This window comes from Schistocerca serialis, chromosome 5 (assembly GCF_023864345.2).
Source record: "Schistocerca serialis cubense isolate TAMUIC-IGC-003099 chromosome 5, iqSchSeri2.2, whole genome shotgun sequence".
Lineage (NCBI taxonomy): Eukaryota > Metazoa > Arthropoda > Insecta > Orthoptera > Acrididae > Schistocerca > Schistocerca serialis.
In genome coordinates, this window is record NC_064642.1 from 636,141,244 (window position 1) to 636,164,280 (window position 23,037).

Below are 23,037 nucleotides of genomic sequence, written 5' to 3' on the forward strand. Positions count from 1 at the left end.
ATGTGAATCGTCAACTCGCACGTGTCCCAAGCGAACAAAAAGTGTTCCTGCCATGATGGAGAGAAAGATGATGCCATGTAGTTGGTGAACAGGAAGAGGAAGTTGCAGTGTGACAAGTCCCGCATTACGCGGCGTACTTGCTTGCTGCTCTTAGACGGCTGGTACGCATTCTACAACTCTTGAGATAGACCGTCAGCGTGGGATTTGCATACTGCAATTGGGTACACACTGTAATAGCTGAACCTGCCGTCCGCGCGGCCGGCTCTACTTGCGGGTTGCCTGCCAACACGGCGCACCGGTTTGCTTAAACGGTCGTAGTCGGTCATGGGGTACACTCTGGAAACCGCATAGCTTTTAAGAGCAGGACAGTGCAAATGCTACTCAGCAAGTTTCCGTTTATGGATACGGCATTTTATATTCCGTTCGTACCCGTTGCACTTTAGTTTCGAGTCCCCAGCGCTCCCAAAACGTACCACACCCACCCCAGGCAGTACAGGTAAATGCTTCTGGAGCACCACACACAAAAAGGTTATTGAAGAATAATGCTGCCAAGTACATTTCCAATAATGTAACAATTCTCAGCCTGATTTCACAGCTTAGTCACTCATTTCTTCTGCTAACTCCTTAATTTTTGTAATTTTTAGTTTAAATTCTGCCGGTCGTTGTGGCCGAGAGGCTCTAGGCCCTTCAGTCCGGAACCGCGCTGCTGCTACGGTCGCAGGTTCGAATCCTGCCTCGGGCATGGATGTGTGTGATGTCCTAAGGTTAGTTTGGTTTAAGTAGTTCTGAGTCTAGGGGACTGATGACCTCAGATCTTAAGTCCCATAGTGCTCAGAGCCATTTGAACCATTTTCTTTTTTTTTACATTTCTTGCAGGTGGTTCCCCGCTTCTCGTAAATTTTTCAAATCGTCTTACTTTAGAACCAGCAGCAGCTGATGAACCCAACCCTTACGGAAGTGAAGCATAGGTGACGACAAGACACAAAAGAAGTACAGTATGGGCTCAAGAACTGAGGTTTCTAAGGAGAGTGGAATCACATACGAGTGAATATCGTAATGGTTTTTACATGTCAATGGCACGTTAGATGGATACGCCGTATTCGGTGAATATTTACTATTTGCACAATATAGGAGAGAGAATTGTCAGAGCATGTACTTCGATAAGTGCCACAGTGATAAGGAATACCACTCAATCCATGATAAGAAGATTGCAGCACTGCATTGATACCAATGGTCATCACTTCAAACACCTTCTGTAAATGCCACCTTTGTGACCTTCGTTGACCTTCAAAGACCTTACTATTACACATCTATGGATTCGTCTGGATAGCCCCTATCAGAAAATAAGTACTAAACTATAGAATCCCATTAAAAAATGAAGTTGACCTTCATATCTCCGACGCGATCCCACCTGGCAACAAAGAACCAATTATGGCCCCCTTTATCCCACGCAACATTCGTCCCACAAACTTTTCAGCTACTATCATACTTTCGGATTATGCTTGGTGGCAATAACTACTGACTCATCCTATATATTCTCTCTCATTACACACGGTGTTTGATTGAACCTCAGTTAACTAAATATCTGGAAAACGACGCAGCGTACGAAATTCTACGAGAAAAAGAACTACGATTTACTCAAACCATTGATTTCCATTCGTGATAGATGGCGCTGTAATCTACAAATATCAAGTGTACTTCTTTTTGCAATTAAGAACCGAAGCACCTAGTAACAATAATAATTATAATAATAACAATAATAATACACGTACTGCAGCCACAGAGCATGTAACACGCCATTCCTTTGAACACGGTAAAAAGAATAATGAATGCTTTGTGGTATTACTTTTTTTATTACGGACTGATATCACGATGTGTATATATAATAAGTTCAACGATTGTATATCAGGGTTGTTATGCTTAAAGCCATAATAACTCGGTCAGATGTGAGTCTGTTATGCGCTTGTTTATTCGTGGTACACTTTCTAAAGAAGTTGAAATCTGTGGGCATGAAGATTCCGAAAGTACAAGTTGTTTACATAATCAACCTTAATTTACACAGGGAATTTTTTAATTACGTGTTTTGTGTCTACCTACAATTGTATTTATACTTTCTCTTAGGAGGAGGCATACTCCTCTATGACTGAGACGCCATCACATGTGAAAGACGTAGGTATTACGAAACATAATTCATGTTCCCACGTGTCCTACGGGACATCATTTCCACTGTTTCATAGACATGATTAATCATGTGTTGTTACATTTGACAATAATGTTTAATTTACTCTCTCTTTCTGGTTTTTGCGTGATTTAGGATAATATATTTTGTGCCATTCCATTTCACATGGTTCATTATTGAGAGATTTTCAGTCTTGATATACTTCAGATTCGGAAAGAGTAATGGAAGTTAATAGCAGCAGTTATTTCCCTGACGCCTGTTTTGATTTTTGGTACTGAGTATTAAACTGTACACTTCTGATACATACATTTTATAGACTATTACACTTCGAAATGAAACTGTGGGCTGAAAATGCTGTTTGTGTTTCCCTTTTAAGTTATAATAAAAATATTTTTAACAGGGCTATTTGCAACTGTGAATGAATGCTCAAGCTTTTTTACACTATCTCAGTTTCTGATGGCAGCAGAAAGAAAATATATGGAGTGAAAGATTATCTACAAGTTTTACAGAAAAGTGGACTGAAGTAGTTGTGAGGTTTATATAGGTACCAAAAAAGGAAGTGTTAACACCTATCTGGTTGAACAAGAGAGGAACTGCCAACTGGAACGTTGGGATAAGTCGACCGTAGCGGAACATATTTACGAAGAGAGTGATCATGAAATAAAATTCACCGAGACGAGTGTTACATCATAAACATCGCATTATCATCTCCGTATTAGAGTCCTGCATGACCGAGTAAGCGAGCACAAAATACGAGATGGGGCGAGCACACCCTAACTGGATAGGCTGCCCGCACTAGTTCTTGGACCGAGCATGGAAGCCGTGACGTAGTACGTAACTTCAAACACATTACACGTGTCTTTATCCGTGTGAGACTGCAGCCAGTACGGGCTTCTCATTTGTGGTGTGTCTCTCTCCGTTATCATGCAGTCCGAGGAAGCCAGTGTTGTAAGACGTAAGATTGAAACCAGTGCTTACACATTGAAGAAACGGGAAGGTCTAAAAAGCCAAGTATGGAGTACATTTCTGTTGGTTGTAGATGGAAACAGTGCGCCTACTAGGTACGTATCGTGCATAAACTGCTCCACATTATTGTGTTTGCAGTCGGGAACCGTTCATTTAAAGAAACACAGTTGCAAGAAACCTCACAAAGATACAGCTCTTTCAGGGATACCGGCAGTAATAAAAAATGTGCTAAAGATATGAGGCCTTTTAATGCTGTTTCCGGTGAAGGTTTCAGAGAACTAGGCCAAGAATTAACACATCTAGGTGCGCATTATGGAGAAGTTAATGTGGCAGATGCCATGCCACATCCCTCTACTATAAGCAGACATGTCAAAGAACAAACTGATGCAATACGAAACAGCATAATGCCTTCTGTTATTGCGGAAGTCATTAATAAAACATGTGCTGCGACAGTTGGTATGTGGACTGATTCGCATAATCAGGTGCACTATTTGACGCTTACAACACATTACATTAACACTGATTGGGCTCTTGTGAACAATGTTTTATTTACAATGATGACACCTTAAAGTGGTGGGGCAGACATGAAACAGATCTGCCAGGCCTGGCTGCAGTTTCAAGACGTATTTTATGTATCCCAGCAACAAGCGCACCTAGTGAAAGATGCTCTAGTAACGCCGGCATGTTACTAACAAATCGCCGCAGCCAAATAAATCCGGAACGCTTTAGTGATTTACTGCTGATCAACAATAACTATAATTTTGTTTCTGTTGCAAACAAGTGCAAAGTATGACAAGTTAAGTCTGTAAATGCTTAATGTTCTTTGTCTGCTTTCTTTATGGAGACGGTAGTCTTATAGATTACAGTGACAGCACTTACTTAATGTTTCCTCTTAATGAAAGAAAAAATACGTTTTCTGTTTGGAAATGAGACTTTCCCTCTATCCGCGATTGTATTGAAATATCATTTTACTTTCCAAGTGCTTTATGAATTTAGCTGTGTCACGTACTCGATCTTTGAAACGTTACTTTTGTATTAAAAGAGAGAGAAATAGAGATAAATACATTGTGTGTGTGTGTGTGTGTGTGTGTGTGTGTGTGAGAGAGAGAGAGAGAGAGAGAGAGAGAGAGAGAGGCTTTGGATTTCTACAGAACAGTGCAGCGAGCCGGGGTGAGGCGAGGTGTGACGTCAGCGGTGGCCGGTCATGCTCGGTTATCCGCGTGTCCGGAATCCGGACAACAGACATGGGGCGAGTACGTGACCGAGCCGAGTCGAGTGGGGCCGGACACGAGCGGCTCGGTCCCCCCGTCAACAGGCGAGCCGTGACCGGTCAAACATCGAGCGTTGCAGCACTTTAGTCCGTATATAGAGAGGCTATTGACATTTGTGAACACCGTAATAATTTTAACAGGAAAGAGGAAAGTGTTAAATTAGATAAAATTTGGATGTCAACATTGCAACCTAATAATGACCACCGATTACTTTCATTCGAGAATGTTGGTACTACCAGAGATAATCTCGTAACCGACGTCACGTGATGGACTGTGGTGCCCTCTACACTGCCCACATATTCGGCGCGCCCTCGAGCTCTGGTCGCAGTTCGCCATTCTACCTCTGAAGATGTCTCCCACAGTCGGAGAGGAAACATAAGAAGAGAGATAGAGATAAATACATTGTGTGTGTGTGTGTGTGTGTGAGAGAGAGAGAGAGAGAGAGAGAGAGAGAGCACTTGCCCGCGAAAGGCAAAGGTCCCGAGTTCGAGTCTCGGTCGGGCACACAGTTTTAACCTGCCAGGAAGTTTCATATCAGCGCACACTCCGCTGCAGAGTGAAAATCTCATTCTGGAAACATCCCCCAGGCTGTGGCTAAGCCATGTCTCCGCAATATCCTTTCTTTCAGGAGTGCTAGTTCTGCATGTTTCGCAGGAGAGCTTCTGTAAAGTTTGGAAGGTAGGAGACGAGGTACTGGCAGAAGTAAAGCTGTGAGTACCGGACGTGAGTCGTGCTTCAGTAGCTCATGGTAGAGCACTTGCCCGCGAAAGGCAAAGGTCCCGAGTTCGAGTCTCGGTCGGGCACACAGTTTTAACCTGCCAGGAAGTTTCATAAGAAGAGAGTTTTATATATCGACCACGGCCTATAAGCCCGGAAATTTTAGGTGACAACAGCACCATCCGTGTAAGCTTACATTGTGTGATCAAACATTAATATTGGCTGATATCATTTTAATTCCATTAGAGACGGCAAAGGGCTGAAAAAATCAGTCGAAGGGAATAGACAGTGACTTGAAAATATAAGGGGCACTCAAATGGAAACGAGACAAATGGAAGAAAAATAAGTGAACTGTTCATTATTTCAAAATCAATTGCAGTCATTGTTTAGACATTGTGAGCAAAACGTTGAATACATTCATACAAGAACATCTACGGTTGCCTGCGAAACCAAACTGAATCCATGTGCGCCCCTCTCCGTCCGAAGAAAACAGACGACCACGAATGATTCTCTTCAGGACTCCAGAAATATGGAAATCGCGTGAGGAGAGGTCGGGAGTCTAAGGAAAATATGTAAGGACTTCCTAGTGAAACGTCTGCAGCGTAGTTGAACCGACCTTGGCAGTATGTTGGAGGGCACTTGCCTCTAACAGAATGATCGCGTCCGTCAACTTCCTTGGGTGTTTTGACTTGTGCGCACGCTTCAGTTTTTGCAGTGTGTCCACATAATGCTGTGCTTTAATTGTTACGCCATGTTCCAGAACGTAAATGAACAGCGGGCCCTTGCAGTCAAAAAGAACGGTCATCATGACTTTTCCGGAGATGGAGTGCACTGTTTTGGATTCCATCGGTGGGGGTGAATCCCTGTACTTCACTTGACGTTTGATCTATGGCTCAAAACGACGACGCCATGTGATTTCCCTATTTTTGGAGCCCTGAAGAAAGACAGTTCTGGCCGTCGATTTGTTTCGGACGAAGAGGTGGCTGGTTACAATCGTGGTACCGCTGGAGACCGCAAACATTTCTCCATAAAAGCGTTAACCGTGTCGTCTCGGAGTAGGATAAATGTATTAATATATAAGACGATTACTTTTGAAGTAATAAAAAGTTTACTTATTTCTTTTAATCTGTCTCGTTTTCGTTTGGCCGCCACTTACAGGATATAAGATGCTCATGAACAAAAGTAGAAGAGGGAAAAAGAGTGTAGTCTAATTACGTTAGATTATGCTGAGGGGAATTACGTTACGAAATAAGAAACTGAATATAGATGACGAGTTTATCTATATCGGCGGTATTATAAATTACGATGGGAGAAGCAGAGAACAAATAATGCGTGCTGGTAAATGCAGAAAAATCATTTCCGAAAAAAAAGAGACATGTGAATATCCAACATAAATCTACGTGTTACATATTCCTAAAAGTATTTGCATCGAGGGTAACGTGGTATGGAAATGAAATATGGGAGATTAACAGTTCAAACAAGAAGAGGAAAGAAGCGTTGGAAATAATGAGTTAAAGAAGGATGCCGAATATAAGATGGGTATTTCAGATAACTAATGAAAACGTACTGAATGGAATTAGGAACATTTTTGGCCCAAATTGTCTAAGAAAGCCGGCCGGAGTGGCCGTGTGGTTCTAGGCGCTACAGTCTGGAGCCGAGCGACCGCTACGGTCGCAGGTTCGAATCCTGCCTTGGGCATGGATGTGTGTTATGTTTAATTAGTTCTAAGTTCTAGGCGACTGATGACCTCAGAAGTCGCATAGTGCTCAGAGCCATCTGAACCATTTGTCTAAGAAAAAAAGAAGTTATTTTACTGACCATGAAAGAACATTTTATGGTAAAAGTTTATTATTCATTAACCACCGATGAAAACAGGTAAAGTTACTGAAAACGTCGCATCATTTTCATCATATCAATGCCAGCTGTCACACAGCACGTCCAACTACGGATTATTTGACCTTTACCCGGTAATCATCGTATCCATTGCCAATGACGTCTGTTTAATCCCTTACGTAGAAAAAAACAGAGGACTGTGATTGTCTTCACTTCTAGCAGCATTTGAATTCCTCCAAAGCAGCCCCTTTGAACCTGCAACAGGAGAGTGGAAGAAAAAAAAAGTTTCCAGAATTGAACCACACATATGCATCGTCTCCGTTTCATTAGTGTTTATCCCTCATTCATTTTTGTTTTTGTTAGTTATCTGGATAGCAGATTCATACAACGATATAACCAGTTTCGATTGTGTTACCTATCATCTTCAGATAGTAAAATTGTGGTTACCGTATACCACGTTGTACGATTCAGAACTGAGTCATTATATCGCTTGCCACGGGGCATACTTTCTTTCAGGATGTGCCAAATTTTAATATATTCTTTAACTTTGTGGATGAGTGCCCTACCTCGTACCACAGTCGTCAGTGTTACCTAAGGGATCTTTTCCATTCGCATTTGCTGTCTTTGATTAGTGTGCACTTTGCCTTGTGTGGTAATGCGTTTCCACTGTTTTGTGTATTGTGTTCTCTGTGCAGGAAGTTGGGAACAAGCGTAACATTTGTCTAAACAAGTGTGTGAAACAACCTAAAACCCACAGTCAGGCTGATCGGTCCACCTGCTCACGGTCGTTAATCCGCAGCGCGGAAACCATTCACGTCCGGGTCACGCTGTCTCGCAAGCCAATTAGCTACTACTTACGCTTTACGGGCACGTTTGAACCGTACATATACACTATGTGATCAAAAGTATCCAGACACCTGGCTGAAAATGACTTACAAGTTCGTGGCGCCCTCCATCGGTAATGCTGGAATTCAATATCGTATGGCCCACTCTTAGCCTTGATGACAGCTTCCACTCTCGAACGCATACGTTCTGGTGCCGGGGAATCGCAGCCCATTTTTCACGGAGTGCTGCACTGGGGAGTGGTATCGATGTCGGTCGGTGAGGCCTGGTACGAAGTCGGCGTTCCAAAACATCGCAAAGGTGTTGTATAGATTCAGGTCAGGACTCTGTGCAGGCCAGTCTATTACAGGGATGTTATTGTCGTGTAACCACTCCGCCACAGGCTGTGCATTATGAACAGGTTCTCGATCGTGTTGAAAGATGCAATCGCCATCCCCGAATTGCACTTCAATAGAGGGAAGCAAGAAGGTTTTAATATTTATTTTCTTTGTGGTATTCAAAAAATTTAAAAACCTCTCTCACACCGGCCTGATTTAGCTTCACTGATCATGATAGTAAAAACATGCGTTTGTTAAGGGAATTTTCATTCACAAAGCAGGCTTATCACTTTCACACAGTTCAATACTGTTCTATCCTGATTAAATTGAGCTTAACTTAAATTCCATAAGGCAGTGAAACAATTTCGAAGTCTCGGTGCGACGAAAATTGTCAGTCGATCTCCTGAAAACATTTGTAATAATTATTAACTTTCGGTGATCACATGGGGAAGACCGTGGTAGCCTATTTATTTGAAGTAACTGGATATTTTGAGCATACAAAACGGCAGGTTCGTCCAGTGTAAATCAGACATTCCCCACTGATCCCGTGCAACACAGCGTAGTAAGCAGACACTGTCAATAATAATCAGTTAAATAATACGCAAACACACTTACTTTAGTTTAGTTCATGTATTAAATTCCTTCTCATACAGAATCTCATCAACATGGCGACTAGCTCAACAATACATACATATACATCTTCGTTCTTTCACGGCTAATCGGCAAGATCTCCTTCATTCTTTTCATAAGAGAAAACAGATAGCAGAGAAGCTATTCCATGGAGTAAATGGACGCTCCAAGGAATAATAGGGCTTGAAATTACTTTGCATTGATAATCATCGTATATTAAAGTTAAGGAATCGGTAAGATAAGAAGAGATATTTCGAGATATGTACTGAGTTATATAATTTATAAAATTTCTGAAAATATCGCGGAGAGACCGCTGCAAGAGACATTACAAGGTGCTAAAAAACGTGACGTTCAATTGTCCAACTTCGTGTGGAGTTCATAAGGACGGTTAACGGCTGAGCTCTCTGCCACATAGTAGTTAATGTTGGTACTAAGTTGACCATCCATTCCGGGATGCACTTTTACATTTTAGAGAGTGGCAGATCACCATTCTCCCAGCGCACCAAAATGCTACAAAGTAAAATAAGAGTTTCTTTGTTAGGAAAATACTGTGCAGCTGTTACTGGCGCTTGTTTTGTGGGGACGGTGGCAAAGTGTTTACCCGAGGGCACACAGCACAGAGGGGCCACTATAAGAGCAATCTTATCCGGAGGTCGACGGTGCCTGAAACTCGCAGCGCTTGACCCCACGACCCGTTTATCAAAGCTGGTAAGCACGCGCTCTCTGACAACAGCGGGCGACAAAACGGACGCTCAGGAACCTATTAACGAGAGCAAAAGAGTACTTCAAACTATCAGTATCAGTATCACACTATTTCTAATGCTTTTGTGGATAACTACTCCTAATGTAACAGTCAACGAATGAGGTCGATAAAAGAACAAAAGAGGTCCAAAAAAATCGAAAACTTATGTGCTGTTAGCCTGGAACCTGTTCTAAGCACGAAATTACTCTCCAGATATCAAAACATGTGTGAAACCAATAGATATCTCAGCCCTCCCCCCCCCCCCCCCCCTCCCTCGTAGACAGCTCATTGTTAGTGTCGTTGTTGTGGTCTTCAGTCGAAAGACTGATTTGCTACAGCTCTCCACGTTAGTTTATCCTCTGCAAGCTTCGTCCCTCCATAAGTATTGTAACTGTCATGCACCTGATCCTGTACACTGTATTTACCCCTTGGTCTCTCTCTGCAAATTTTATCCCCTCGCTTCCTCCCATTACCAAAGATGCCTCAAGCCGTGTCCTGTTATCTGATCCCTTCCTTTAATCAAGTTGTACAACAAATTTATTTTGCTCCAGTTCGATTCAGCACCTTCTCATTAGCTGTTCGATCTACACACCTAATTCTCAACATTATTCTCTTGCACCACGTTTCAAAAGCTTCTGTTCTATATTACACTGAAGAGCCAAAGAAACTGGTACACTTGCTAATATCGTGTAAGGCCCCCGCGAGCACTCAGAAGCGATGCAACACGACGTGGCATGGACTCGACTAATGTCTGAAGTAGTGGTGGAGGGAATTGACACCATGAATCCTCCAGGGCTGTCCACAAATCCGTAAGAGTACGAGGGGATGAAGATCTGAACAGCACGTTCCAAGGCATCCTAGATACGCTTACTAATGTTCATGTCTGGAGAGTCTGGTGGTCAGCGGAAATGTTTAAACTCAGAAGAGTGGTGCTGGACCAACTCTGTAGCAATTCTGCACGTGTCGGGTGTCGCATTGTCTTGCTGGAACTGCCTAGTCCATTGGAATGCACAATGGGCATGGATGGATGCAAGCGATCAGACAGGATGCTTACGTACGTGCCATATGTCAGAATCACATTTAGACGTATCAAGGGTCTCAGACCGCTTCAACTGCACACGCCCATACATCATTACAGAGCCTCCGCCAGGTTGGAGAGTCCCCTGCTGACATGCAGGGTGCGTGAATTCATAAGGTTGTCTCCAAACCTGTACACATGCATCCTCTCGATACAATTTGAAACGAGACTCGTCCGACCGGGCAATATGTTTCCAGTCATCAACAGTCCAATGCCGGTGTTGACGGGCCCAGGCGAGGCGTAAAGCTTCATGTCGTGCAAGCATCAAGGGCACACGAGTAGGACTTCGGCTCAGAAAGCCCATGTCGATGATAATTCATTGAATGGTTCGCACGCTAACACTTTTTGACGGCCCAGCTTTGAAATCGCTGCAATTTGCGGAAGGGTTGCACTTCTGTCACTTTGAACGATTCTCTTCAGGTGACGTTAGTCTCGTTCTTTTAGGATCTTTTTCCGGCCGCAGCGATGTTGGAGATTTCATGTTTTACCGTATTCCTGATATTCACGCTACATTCGTGAAATGGTTGTACGGGAAAATCCCCACTTCATCGCTACCTCGGAGATGCTGTGTCCCATCGCTCGTGCGGCGACTATAACACCACGTTCAAACTCACTTAAATCTTGATAACCTGCCATTGTAGCAGCAGTAACCGATCTAACAACTTTGCCAGACGCTTGTTGTCTTACGAGGCGTTGCCGACAGCAGTGCCGTATTCTGCCTGTTTACATATCTCTGTATTAGAATATGCATGCCTATAATAGTTTCTTTGGCGTTTCACTGTGTTTTGCACTTCATTATTATTAGATATAATTAGAAACTTGGATGTCGACATACTGCTAGAGTACGTGTTTCTAGCTCGCTTAAAGCGCTTGAGCACGTAACAGCTGTATAAGCCTGTAGAATGTCTTCCCAACTACACTTTTTAGAATTCAATAACTGCGAATATGCACTACACTCTAACGTAACTTGAACATGATATATAGAAACATCATAACAAAGCATGAGGTCTTAGTACAACCATGTGCAATTGAATCAGAGAGGGAGCTATGAAGTCGGTGTGAGTGAGGCTGCTCCTGTCCCCACAGCTCATGCAACAGGTCGGCAAGTCATTTAATTGTGATATCCCCAGACTTCGTAGTAACACTCAGCTTGACGACTGTTGAACGCAGTGTCTGCAACATACGCACACGACATCAGCATAATTCATTGTGGCCCGATCGTAGCCACCCGATGCACGAGACACACCGAGGTCGTATATCCGCCGCAGTTTTAATATACGAGGGCCAGCTTTTAAGTTTTTACAAAAACAACGAACGAGATTTCAATAATTTCACTTTTTTCCAAAATGTCTTTGGCATACACTAAGTGGTCAAAATCATCCGGACACCCCAAAAACATACGTTTTTTATATTAGGTACAGTGTGGTGCCACCTACTGCCAGGTACTCCATATCAGCCAAGTCATTAGTCATTAGACATCGGGAGAGGGCAGAACGGGGCGCTCCGTGGAACTCTCGGACTTCGAACGTGGTCAGTTGATTGGGTGTCACTTGTGTCATACGTCTGTACGCGAGATTTCCACACTCCTAAACATCCCTAGGCCCAATGTTTCCGATGTGATAGTGAAGTGAAAACGTGAAGCGACACGTACAGCACAAAAGCGTACATGCCGACCTCGTCTGTTGACTGACAGAGAGCGCCGGCAGTTGAAGAGGGTCGTAATGTGTAATAGGAAGACATCTATCCAGACAATCAGACAGGAATTCCAAACTGCATCAGAATCCGCTGCAAGTCCTATGTCAGTTACGCGGGAGGTGAGAAAACTTTGATTTCAAGATCGAGTGGCTGCTCATAAGCCACGCATCACACCTGTAAATGCCAAATGACACCTCGCTTGGTGTAAGTAGCGTAAACATTGGACCATTGGACGGTGGAAAAACGTTGTGTGGAGTGGCGAATCACGGTACACAATGTGGCGATCCGTTGGCAGGGTATGGGTAGGGCGAAAGTCCGGTGAACGTCATCTGCCAGCGTGTGTAGTGCCAACAGTAAAATTCGGAGGCGGTGGTGTTATTGTGTAGTCGTGTTTTTCATGTAGGGGGTTTGCGCTCCTTGTTGTTTTGCGTGGCACCATAAGAGCACAGGTTGCACTGTATGATATAGTAGTATTAAAAGAACAGTGACTGACGCCTGATCAAAAGGGACTTACATGCATTGAGAATAAAAAACAGCCCACTGAGAATGGGTAGCTACTAGCCGAAATCTGGATTTTTTATAATAAAATCTAAAAAGGACTACTGATTGCAACACACTATAATTTATAAGTCACATACAGTCGCTGAGTGCATCCACTTTCCGGATGGAAGGCAACCTGATGAGTTATCGGAATCTGTGTGTAAATCCGTTAAGTTGGAAAAAAAGAGAAGATTTTTGTCTACTGTTATGCATGTTGCAGTTGTTCGCGTTCTGTATTCATTACACTGTTTCTGATGTACTATCACCTGTTTATACCGTTTTGTGGAAAAATAAAAGGAAATTTCCTTCTGTTCCTTTAATTTTGGACACCAGTGTATTTCACAACGGCTGTAGTTACCTCAGTGCCTGTTCCTTAGAACACCCACGCATGTCCGAAAGAACGTTGCATCGTACTTTTGCACAACACTGGCACTGCAAAATCATATTATGAAGAGGCCTAAAAATGAAAAAGGAAAACAGAACAGAAATTAGTACGTCAAAGGCTCTTGCTTTGTTCCTGAGCATTATCGCTCACTACAGGCAGGTTTTGGGCAAGAAGTATCACCAGTACAACGTTAGGAGAGTCTGCAGATCTGTCGGACTGCTCCAAGAGAATATTGAATACAGTCATCAAATTAATTTAAAACTTTAAACTATATGAAACTAGTTTGGATTGTCATTACCATCTCAACCATATCAGTTAAGGACTACAGCACTGGTACTGACAAGAAAGTGAGTTGCACTGCATCCAAAATCAAAGATACAGGCGCACATATTGACACTAACATGACAATGACAAGCCTACGATTTTAAACTTTTTTTTTTACAACAAACACCACATTCTTATACAATTTGACGAATATGGGCGCTGGTGACCTTGCTATTGAGCGCCCCATACAAGTCGCTGCCACAACCAACAACAAGAGGCTGTGAGGAAGTTTTAAGGGATTTTATTAATTCTTACGAATCATATTTCAGTGCAGTGCCTAATTTCTAAAATTTTAGGTGCCAGAACGCACCTCTTCAACCATATGACCCCCCTCACCCTCCCCATCCCCTGCCCCTCCTCCTACCCAGACACAAAAATCAAAAGTTCTGATTTTTGCAAATCTGCGACAAAAATTACATAGAGAAATCATATTTTGCAAAATGCTTTTCGAAATTTAGGATTTTAAAACATAATTACCCATAATCAAAACAACAAAACCACAACTTTTAATATAAACAAAAGGTCTCCCCATAGCAAAAAAAATGGCTCTGAGCACTATAGGACTTATCTTCTGAGGTCATCAGCCCCCTTGAACTTAGAACTACTTAAACCCAACTATCCTTAGGACATCACACACATCCATACCCGAGGCAGGATTCGAACCTGCGACCGTAGCGGCCACTCGGTTCCAGACTGCAGCACCTAGAACCGCTCGGCCACTCCGGCCGGCTCTCCCCGTAGCAGTGTCGTTTCATTAACATTAGCATTAATCATATGTATAAACACATCCTGTAAAATGACTTGTTCCGCATCATTTCCATAAAGGAATCTTTCAAATGATCTATGGAACATGTAACTAACTAACTGTCACCTTGCGCCCTAGCTTTGCTATAAACGTATCAGTACAGTTCGGTAGACCTCATGTCTATGACGTTATGTTTCAACTGCTGACAGCCAGGACTTTTAAACAGTTGTATTGTACCAGCTCGGTGAGGCAAAAGTTCAGGGTGTACGCTTGTATTCCTAGGTTTGAGAAAAGATGAGCATGAATTTTCTGGGAACTCAAATTTTCTGACTGAAATTGTCACTAACTTAAATGTTATTCTAGTTACACAGTAGCTCACTCAACGCCCCTGCCCATCGCAACGCTTTGAGCACCCGCGGTCACGTTCACTGTGGCCAGCGCGGCCGCAAATTTTAGGTACGCTACGATTTAGGACACGTGTTCTATTTTAAATGTCCAGTGATGACTTGTTCCAGTGCGTTCAGGTGCCGTTCAGGCCGAAGTTAAGCCATGTCTCTATGTTACACGCTCAAAAATGAGCTTAGATGTGCAGCCTAATCTCAAGTAATTTCATCTTTGTTACAGAAAGAGCTTAGGAGTATAAAAAATTCATTTCAAAAGTTTACGATCAGCATTACATGTTAAGAACTTAATGTAGAAGTCTACACTGAGGTGATAAAAGTCGGGGCGTACTTCCTAATATCATGTCGGACCGGCCTTTGCCCGGTGCACTGCACCAACTCAACGTGACAAGCATTCAACAAGTTGCAGGAAGTCCCCTGCAGAAATATTGAACCAAGCTGCCTCTCTAGACGTCCATAGCTGCGAAAGCGTTGCTGGTGCAGGATTTTGTCCACGAACTGATATTTCGACTATGTTCCACACATGTTCCATGGAATTCATGTCGGGCGATCTGAGTGGGCAAATCACTCGATCGAATAGCCCGCGACCATTTCTGTCTCGGTGACATGACATGGTTGTTTGGGAACGTGAAGTCCATGAATGGATCCAAATGGTCTACACGTAACTGAACATAGCCATTTCCAGTCAATGAGATGGTTTCAGTTGGACCAGAGGACCCAGTCCATTCCACGTAAACGCAGACCACACCATTATGGAACCACCACCAGCTTGCACAGTGTCTTAATGACAATTCGGGTCCGTGGCTTCGTGGAACCTGAGCCAGTCTCGAACCTGCCAATAGCTCTTACCAACTGGAATCGAGACTCATCTCGCCAGATGTTATACCGGAGCCAAGGTAGCCCCTGAGGGCTGGCAACCCATATTACACGACAGAGGACGAGGTTGTCTATGCCCAAGGCGTACCAAAAGCACCATGTCAAACACCGGCTATTTACATACAAGATAGGAAACAGATATTCCGAGCACTACTTCCTGCAGAGGGAGCTCGAGCCAAGGCCTGCAGGAAGTATCACTACGCCAAAACCTGATTGGCTGGAGACAGCTATTTATGGGCTAGAACCAGCCCCGAAGTTCAGTTCATGCAGGATGCCGACCTCATGTACTGCGACCGTTGAAGATTACCTCTTCTCGGAATTGAGCTGTTGCTAGTGTGTGAGTGTGTTACCACGAATCTTTGTGGAAAATTAGAAGTGAACTTTTGTTTGCCTCAATTAGGAGACTTTTACTGGCATCGTTATTGTCACCTTTCGTTAGTATGTTCAGTCATCAACCTCGTGAACTTCCATCAATAAATGTTGTGTTTGTGAAAAAATGCGAATTGTCAGTCACCACACCAGTCCATGGATTTCCGATCGTCTAGCGTCCAACCGATATCGTCACGTTCCCACAAGAGGCGCTGCAGGAGACGACGTACTGTTCCGTAAAGGCACTCATGTCGGTCGTCTGATGTCATAGCCAATTAACGCCAAATTTCGCCACACTGTCCTAACGGATACGTTTGTCGTACGTCCCACATTGATTTCAGCGTTTTGCTTGTCTATTAGCGCTGACTACTCTACGCAAACGCCGTAGCTCTCGCTCGTTAAGCACCACAGCGCTATCCGTGGTGAAAGGTAATGTCTGAAATCTGGTACACCACCATAAGCACCATCCAGTTTCATTAATGCCATGGTAATGACAATTGTACTCGAGTGTAAATTATAGTGCACGACAGCACACCACCATAAGCACTATCCAGTTTCATTAATGTCATGGCAATGGCAATTGTACACTTTTCGGCACATTCTTGACATCTTGACACAGTGGATCTCGGAATACTGAATTCCCTAAAGATTTCTCGAATGGAAAGTCCCATGCGTATAGTCTCAACTACAGTTCCGCCCTCAAAGTGTACAAATTCCCGTCGAGCGACCATTATCACGTCGGATACCTTTTCATATGAATCACGTGAGTACAAATGACGACTCCGTTAATGCACAGCCCTTTTATACATTGCGTACGCGATACAACCGCCATGTGTATATGCGCATATCACTATCCAATGATTTCTGTCAACTCAGTGTAAACAAATGTATTGTGCATAAAGAGACGGAAATAACAAATCGCTATCCGATGACTTTCGTCACCTCACTGTAAGAGATTATAGAATATAATGATGTCATGCCCTACATAAAACTGGACATGTATCGACTTTATAAAGAGTGGACCCTTCATTTTTAAAGGGAAAACATTATAAAAGTGATTTAGAGCCCAGACCTCGACGATGAAATTTCAAGGATTAAAAATAACTGAAGGGCAGCCTAAGAGAAGTGTTAAGAACGATGACTAAAAATGTGTAGGGGCAGTCGCATCTGAATCGAATTTACCCCTTTACTGTCTGTTCGTATCGTTGTAAACTGCAACAAGAACATGGCAATTAGGATTCGTTTCGACCACTGAGATCTGAAGTTGCTTAAAAAGTCATAAAATAATTCCCATCGTTGCATGATTATAGGTCCCTGGAGGTGATTAGGAACAGTCTTTCGTCTCAGGTTTGTAAAGGTTTACCTCCTGCAGGGGTTGCGCATGTAACTCATTTTGCAGAGTTATTTCGGATAAGGAATCTCAGAGGATGTCTTATTTCCAAGAATCTCACAAAGAGATTTGTTTCTCAGCTGTTCCTGGAACTACAAACGTGTAGCACAGCCACAATAAACTGGACGCTACGAGAGACAAAGGCCGACAGGTGTTGACAGAGGAGCTTTACAGGAAAACCGAGGCCAATTCCGCTACGCTGCTACCTGATCGCCGGAATAATTGTCACTAATCAAGAGCCCAACCGATGGAGGAGCCCTAAGGCTGACCAGGTGTTAAATTCCAAGCATTTCTTCCGTGATGGTGTAAAGAATTGCACTGTTAGACAGCTGCTGTCTGCACGTGTGATTTGGGGTGATCTGTTACCTAGGTGTCTCTAAGAAGATACAATAACGGGCAAAACACTGCAACATAAAAAATGATTAATGTACCGTAATGACATTTCGGAAATACATTTGTCTAGGTAACATATTTAAATGATTAACATTGCGATATCACGAGATAAGCCATGGCAAATTTGAAAAGATGCTACATTAATATTCGGTGTAAACGCCAGAATGTTGAATGCAAGCATGCAAACGTGCGTGAATTGCATTGTACAGATGCCGGATGTCAGTTTGTGGGATGGAGTTAATGCCTGTTGCGCTTGGTCGGTAAATACAGGGACCGCTAATGCTGTTTGTGGATGACGCTGAAGTTGTCGACCATTGATGTTCCTTATGTGCTCGACTGGAGATTGATCCGTGATCGAGCAGGCCAAGGCAACATGTCGACACCCTGTGGAGCCTATTGGGTTGCAGCAGTGGTATGTGGGTGAGCGTTATCCTCTTGGAAAACATCCCCTGGAATGCTGTTCATGAATGGCGGCACAACGGGTAGAATCTTCAGATTCACATACAAATAGGCAGTCGGGATGCCTGTGTTTGTCACGAGAGTGCTCCTACTGTCGTAAGACATCGCACCCCAGATCATAACTTCATGTGTGGGTCCATTTGTCTAGCACGCAGACGGGTCCTCAACTGGGGCCCTCCTAACCAAAACGCAGCCTTCACTGGTTCCGAGACAAAAAAACGCTTTAATTAAAAAACACAACAGATCTACACCCATACCTCCAACGAGGTCTCACTTGACGCCGCTAAACTTGTAAATCGCGACGATTTGGAGTCTGTGGAATGCACGCTATAGGGCGTCTGGCTTGGAGCTGTTCTTGAAGCAAGCGATTTGTTATAGTTCGTTGTGTCACTGTGGTGTCAGCTGCTACTAAAATTGCTGCTGCAGGTGCAGTACAATGCGCCAGAGTCATACGAGGAACACGATGGTCATCCCTGTCGTTAGTGCCACGTGGTCGTCCGGAACCCCGTCTGCTTGCGACCACACATTTTCGTGACCACCGCTGCCATCGATCAGGTACGCTGGCTACGTTCCTGTCAGGTCTTCCTGCAATATCACAGAAAACACCCAGCTTCTCGTAATCCTATTACACGACCTCGTGCAAGCCCAGTGAGGTGCTGTTAATGGCGTCTTTCTCGCCTTAAAGGCATTCTTGACTAACATCTCAAATATAACTAACGCTCGCGACCGTTATAGCGTATATTTAAAGAAAACCTGACTTTCATCCTCGTAGTGGCGCTCCTAGCGCTAGTCTTATTTGAACAGACATCATCGTTCACATGTTGAAACACGCCTGCCAACTTTCTTTTGTGTCCAACCAATCCTTCTTGGTGTAGTGATTTTTTCCTTCAGCGTATTTATTACATTTAGACAGTAAATTTTCATGTCCACGTAACTGCACATGGAACCCTTCAATTAATTTATCGTGTAGGAGCTTAAAAGTGAAACAGCAATATACACAACTAAGAGGAAAACAGATATTAATGCAATATATATGTTGCTGTGGACAAGTAACACGGCATTTTTTTTAAGGAGAGGAACAGCCTGATATACAGTACCAAAATTACCTGTCGTCTCAGTGGTGATCCTACAAAAGGGCAAATAAATCATTAATTTCAGCCGGGCCGACACAGATGCGCAATATAATAACCCATGTCCCAGTCAAAGTATGGAATAATATTTAAACGCGACAGTAGCAGTTCAGCCAGGTAAACAAGAGACATAGATGGACAAGCCGCCTGTGAGGTATAGTAACGAGCAAAAGTTGCGATGTTAAAACGAGCCTTTTTGTGCAGTCGTGGGACTTCTTGCGGTTAGCCTCTATAGAGAGGGTGAGACGGTCAACAACACCTCTCTCAGTAGATGTTGGCTACGCTAGCTGTCTTATTGTTGGTCTTGGAGTGTACGTCACTTGTGGATCAAAATTTGCTACTCATGTTTTCTGCATCAGAATCGTATAAGGGAAACTGTAAGAAGTGTCTAACGAAACTAGTTCTGTTATTTTTCGCTGGATCTAGAAATTTCATTCGCTGTAGTTATCCAGTATTGTTGTGTACATAGTTCCGCGTAGTCAGCGCGTACACAACTTTCCCAAATGAGCGCGCCCCTCTAAGCAAAACAGCGCAGGCGCAGCGCTCGTCCGTCTCCGCACTACGAGATGGCGCTGTCTTAGAGACGGACCAAATTCTGCTTCCGCCGATCCGCGTATTAATATGTAACGCAGCCAATGAGATTGCTGCTAAGGTAGAACCTTTTCTCCTCGCGGATCACACTCGTGCAGTGATACCTGAACGCGCGAGGTGTTATAACGAGTGTACAGACCTCCGATTAGTCAGTCTGCATTTATCTGCGCCTGTCTGCACCAGTCTGCATTAGTCTGTACCAGTCTATAGTCAAGTTTCAGTCTGCGCCTAATAGGATTACCATATTCCAGTACATAGCCATGAAGATAAATGTATAGACACTTTGTCAAGTATCAGAGATATGTGAGAATAAGATTAACGTACCAAGACCAAGGGAACTTCAGACTGTCAATTGTAAATATCATCCAGAATCATGTTAAGTGAGGTTTATGATTTTTACTATTTTAATAAATGTGTGTGTAAATTAATCAAGTTCTGTTTAAAGTTGGTCACCGTGAATCTGCTACTCTAAGCGTGCAAGTGGCATTTCTATCGTCTGACATAACGGCAGAAGATAAACACGCCACGATAAGACCACGAGACATATTGCTGACAGTCGCCTACTTCGCTAGAACGACAAGTCAAACAATCTGATGGTGTGTGTAACGAAGGTCTTACAGTACGCACACCACATTGGCGACGAGGATGGGATGGAAACAGATGATTTCAGCACAATTACGGATGACCACGTGTGAGCCCGAAATTAAATAGAGTTATAGTACGCACACCACAAGTATACTGTCCATTCCAAGAATTCGAAGTTCAAAACCACGTGATCTAGCCAATCCTCTCCAACCTTGGCCTGTTGCCGCGCCAATACCAGCACGTCCCATCCTCCCTCAACCTTCGTGGTCTTCGTATCTTATCCTGAGGAAATATCAAGAGGCACTTCAGAAGTCCGCCCTGACAATTATCCATCTTACCAATTATAGCCCCGATAGTCCCAGCCCTCATATCCCTTCATTAGATCAAGGCTTCATTACCTCTCACAATCTACCCGCTCTGGCCCTATCTTGTTCCAGCTTTCACTTACATATCCCATTTCTCAGTCCCTCCCCTTTACATCATCAACCCACCCCCCTTGATGTTAGGTATAGCATCCCCAAGTACTGTAGCTGAAGTGCCCTATCCCATATCCATCCTTCCTTCCCGTTGGCACATTCTTTATCAGGAGTTGACCTCCTTAGGAGTTGCGATATCTACATCTATACTGCGCAAGCCATCTTACAGTGTGCGGTTGTGGGTACTTTGCGTACCATTGTAACTTCCCCCTTTTCCTCTTCCAGACGCGTTTGTTTCGCAGAAAGAGCGACTGCCGGTAAGCCTCCTTGTGGGCTCGAATCTCTGCTGTTTATCTTGATAGTCTTTTCGCGAAATTTACGTAGGAGGAAGCAGAACGCCGTGATGGAGATCGCCTCTCTTGCAGCATCTGCCACTCGAGTTGACTGAGCATTTCCATGGCACTTTCGTGCTTACTAAACCAACCTACGGTGTAACGTGCTGCTCTTGTGGGGATCTTTCCTATTTCCTAGGAACATCATCACTATCTTAACGCTGGTCACAGAGTTTTGAAGTAAATCATAAAAAAATAATTGTTATTGTATTTGACTGCGTATAAATTATGTATGTTGAAACGGCACAATTGGTGCATTAACTTATATTTTTTCTACATTTAGGACCAGCTGCCATTCATCACACTAATTTCGTCTAAGTCATCTTGATCCTATAATGACTCAACTTCGACACCTTCGCATACACTATAGCATCATCAGCAAAAAACCGCAGGCTGTTGCCTAATGTGTCTGCCAGATCATTTGTGTATATAGAAAATAATATCGGTTTTATCACACTTGCCTGTTTTTCCTACTCATCCGCGTTAACTTACGTTTCTCCACATTCAGATCAAGATGCTATTTATTACACCAAATGGAAAATCTGTTCAAGTCACTCTTCAACCTCCTGCAGTCAGTCAACAACGACACATTGCCGTACACTACAGCGTCATCAGCAAACATGGGAAACACTCAGGTCAAAGAGATATTTCCGTAAGAGCGTGCAAAAATGTAACAGGACATAGAGGATGCTCCACTAAACAATTTGAGATAAGGAACCTTGGCTCGCAGAAGCCAGCTTGAAGAGATAATAGAAATAAAATCACATTAGTGTGTACTTTTTTTAATTACATTAGATTAGATTAATACTAGTTCCATGGATCATGAATACGATATTTCGTAATGACGTGGAACGAGTCAAATTTTCCAATACATGACATAATTAAGTTAATTTAACAACATACTTAAGATAATATAACAACTTTTTTATTTTTTGTGTTTTTATTTTTTATTTTTTTATAATTTTTTGTTTGTTTTTTGTTTTTCTTAATTTATATCTAAAAATTTCTCTATGGAGTAGAAGGAGTTGTCATTCAGAAATTCTTTTAATTTCTTCTTAAATACTTGTTGGTTATCTGTCAAACTTTTGATGCTATTTGGTAAGTGACCAACGACTTTAGTGGCTTTCTGTGCCAAAGTTAGATTTAATCTTGAATAGTGAAGATCATCCTTTGTCCTAGTATTGTAGTTATGCACACTGCTATTACTTTTGAATTGGGTTTGGTTGTTAATAACAAATTTCATAAGAGAGTATATATACTGAGAAGCTACTGTGAATATCCCTAGATCCTTAAATAAACGTCTGCAGGATGATCTTGGGTGGACTCCAGCTATTATTCTGATTACACGCTTTTGTGCAATAAATATCCCTCAGTGATGAATTACCCCAAAATATGATGCCATATGAAAGCAATGAGTGAAAATAGGCGTAGTAAGCTAATTTACTAGGATGTTTATCACCAAAATTTGAAATGATCCTTATTGCATAAGTAGCTGAACTCAAACGTTTCAGCAGGTCATCAATGTGTTTCTTCCAATTTAATCTCTCATCAATGGACACACCTAAAAATTTGGAATATTCTACCGTAGCTATATGCTTCTGAACAGGTCTATATTTATTAATGGCGTCATACCATTCACTGTACGGAACTGTTTGTACTGTGTCTTATCAAAATTCAGTGAGAGTCCGTTTACAAGGAACCACTTAGTAATTTTCTGAAAGACAGTATTGACAATTTCATCAGTTAATTCTTTTTGTCAGGTGTGATTAA

At 42.9% G+C, this 23,037-nt stretch overlaps 1 protein-coding gene across 2 annotated transcripts in view; it reads right to left on the reverse strand.

Moving 5' to 3' along the window:
• The window catches only part of LOC126481330 (muscle, skeletal receptor tyrosine protein kinase-like), a 617,768-nt gene that overhangs the window by 237,459 nt on the left and 357,272 nt on the right, over positions 1-23,037 (reverse strand). The window lies entirely within an intron of this gene.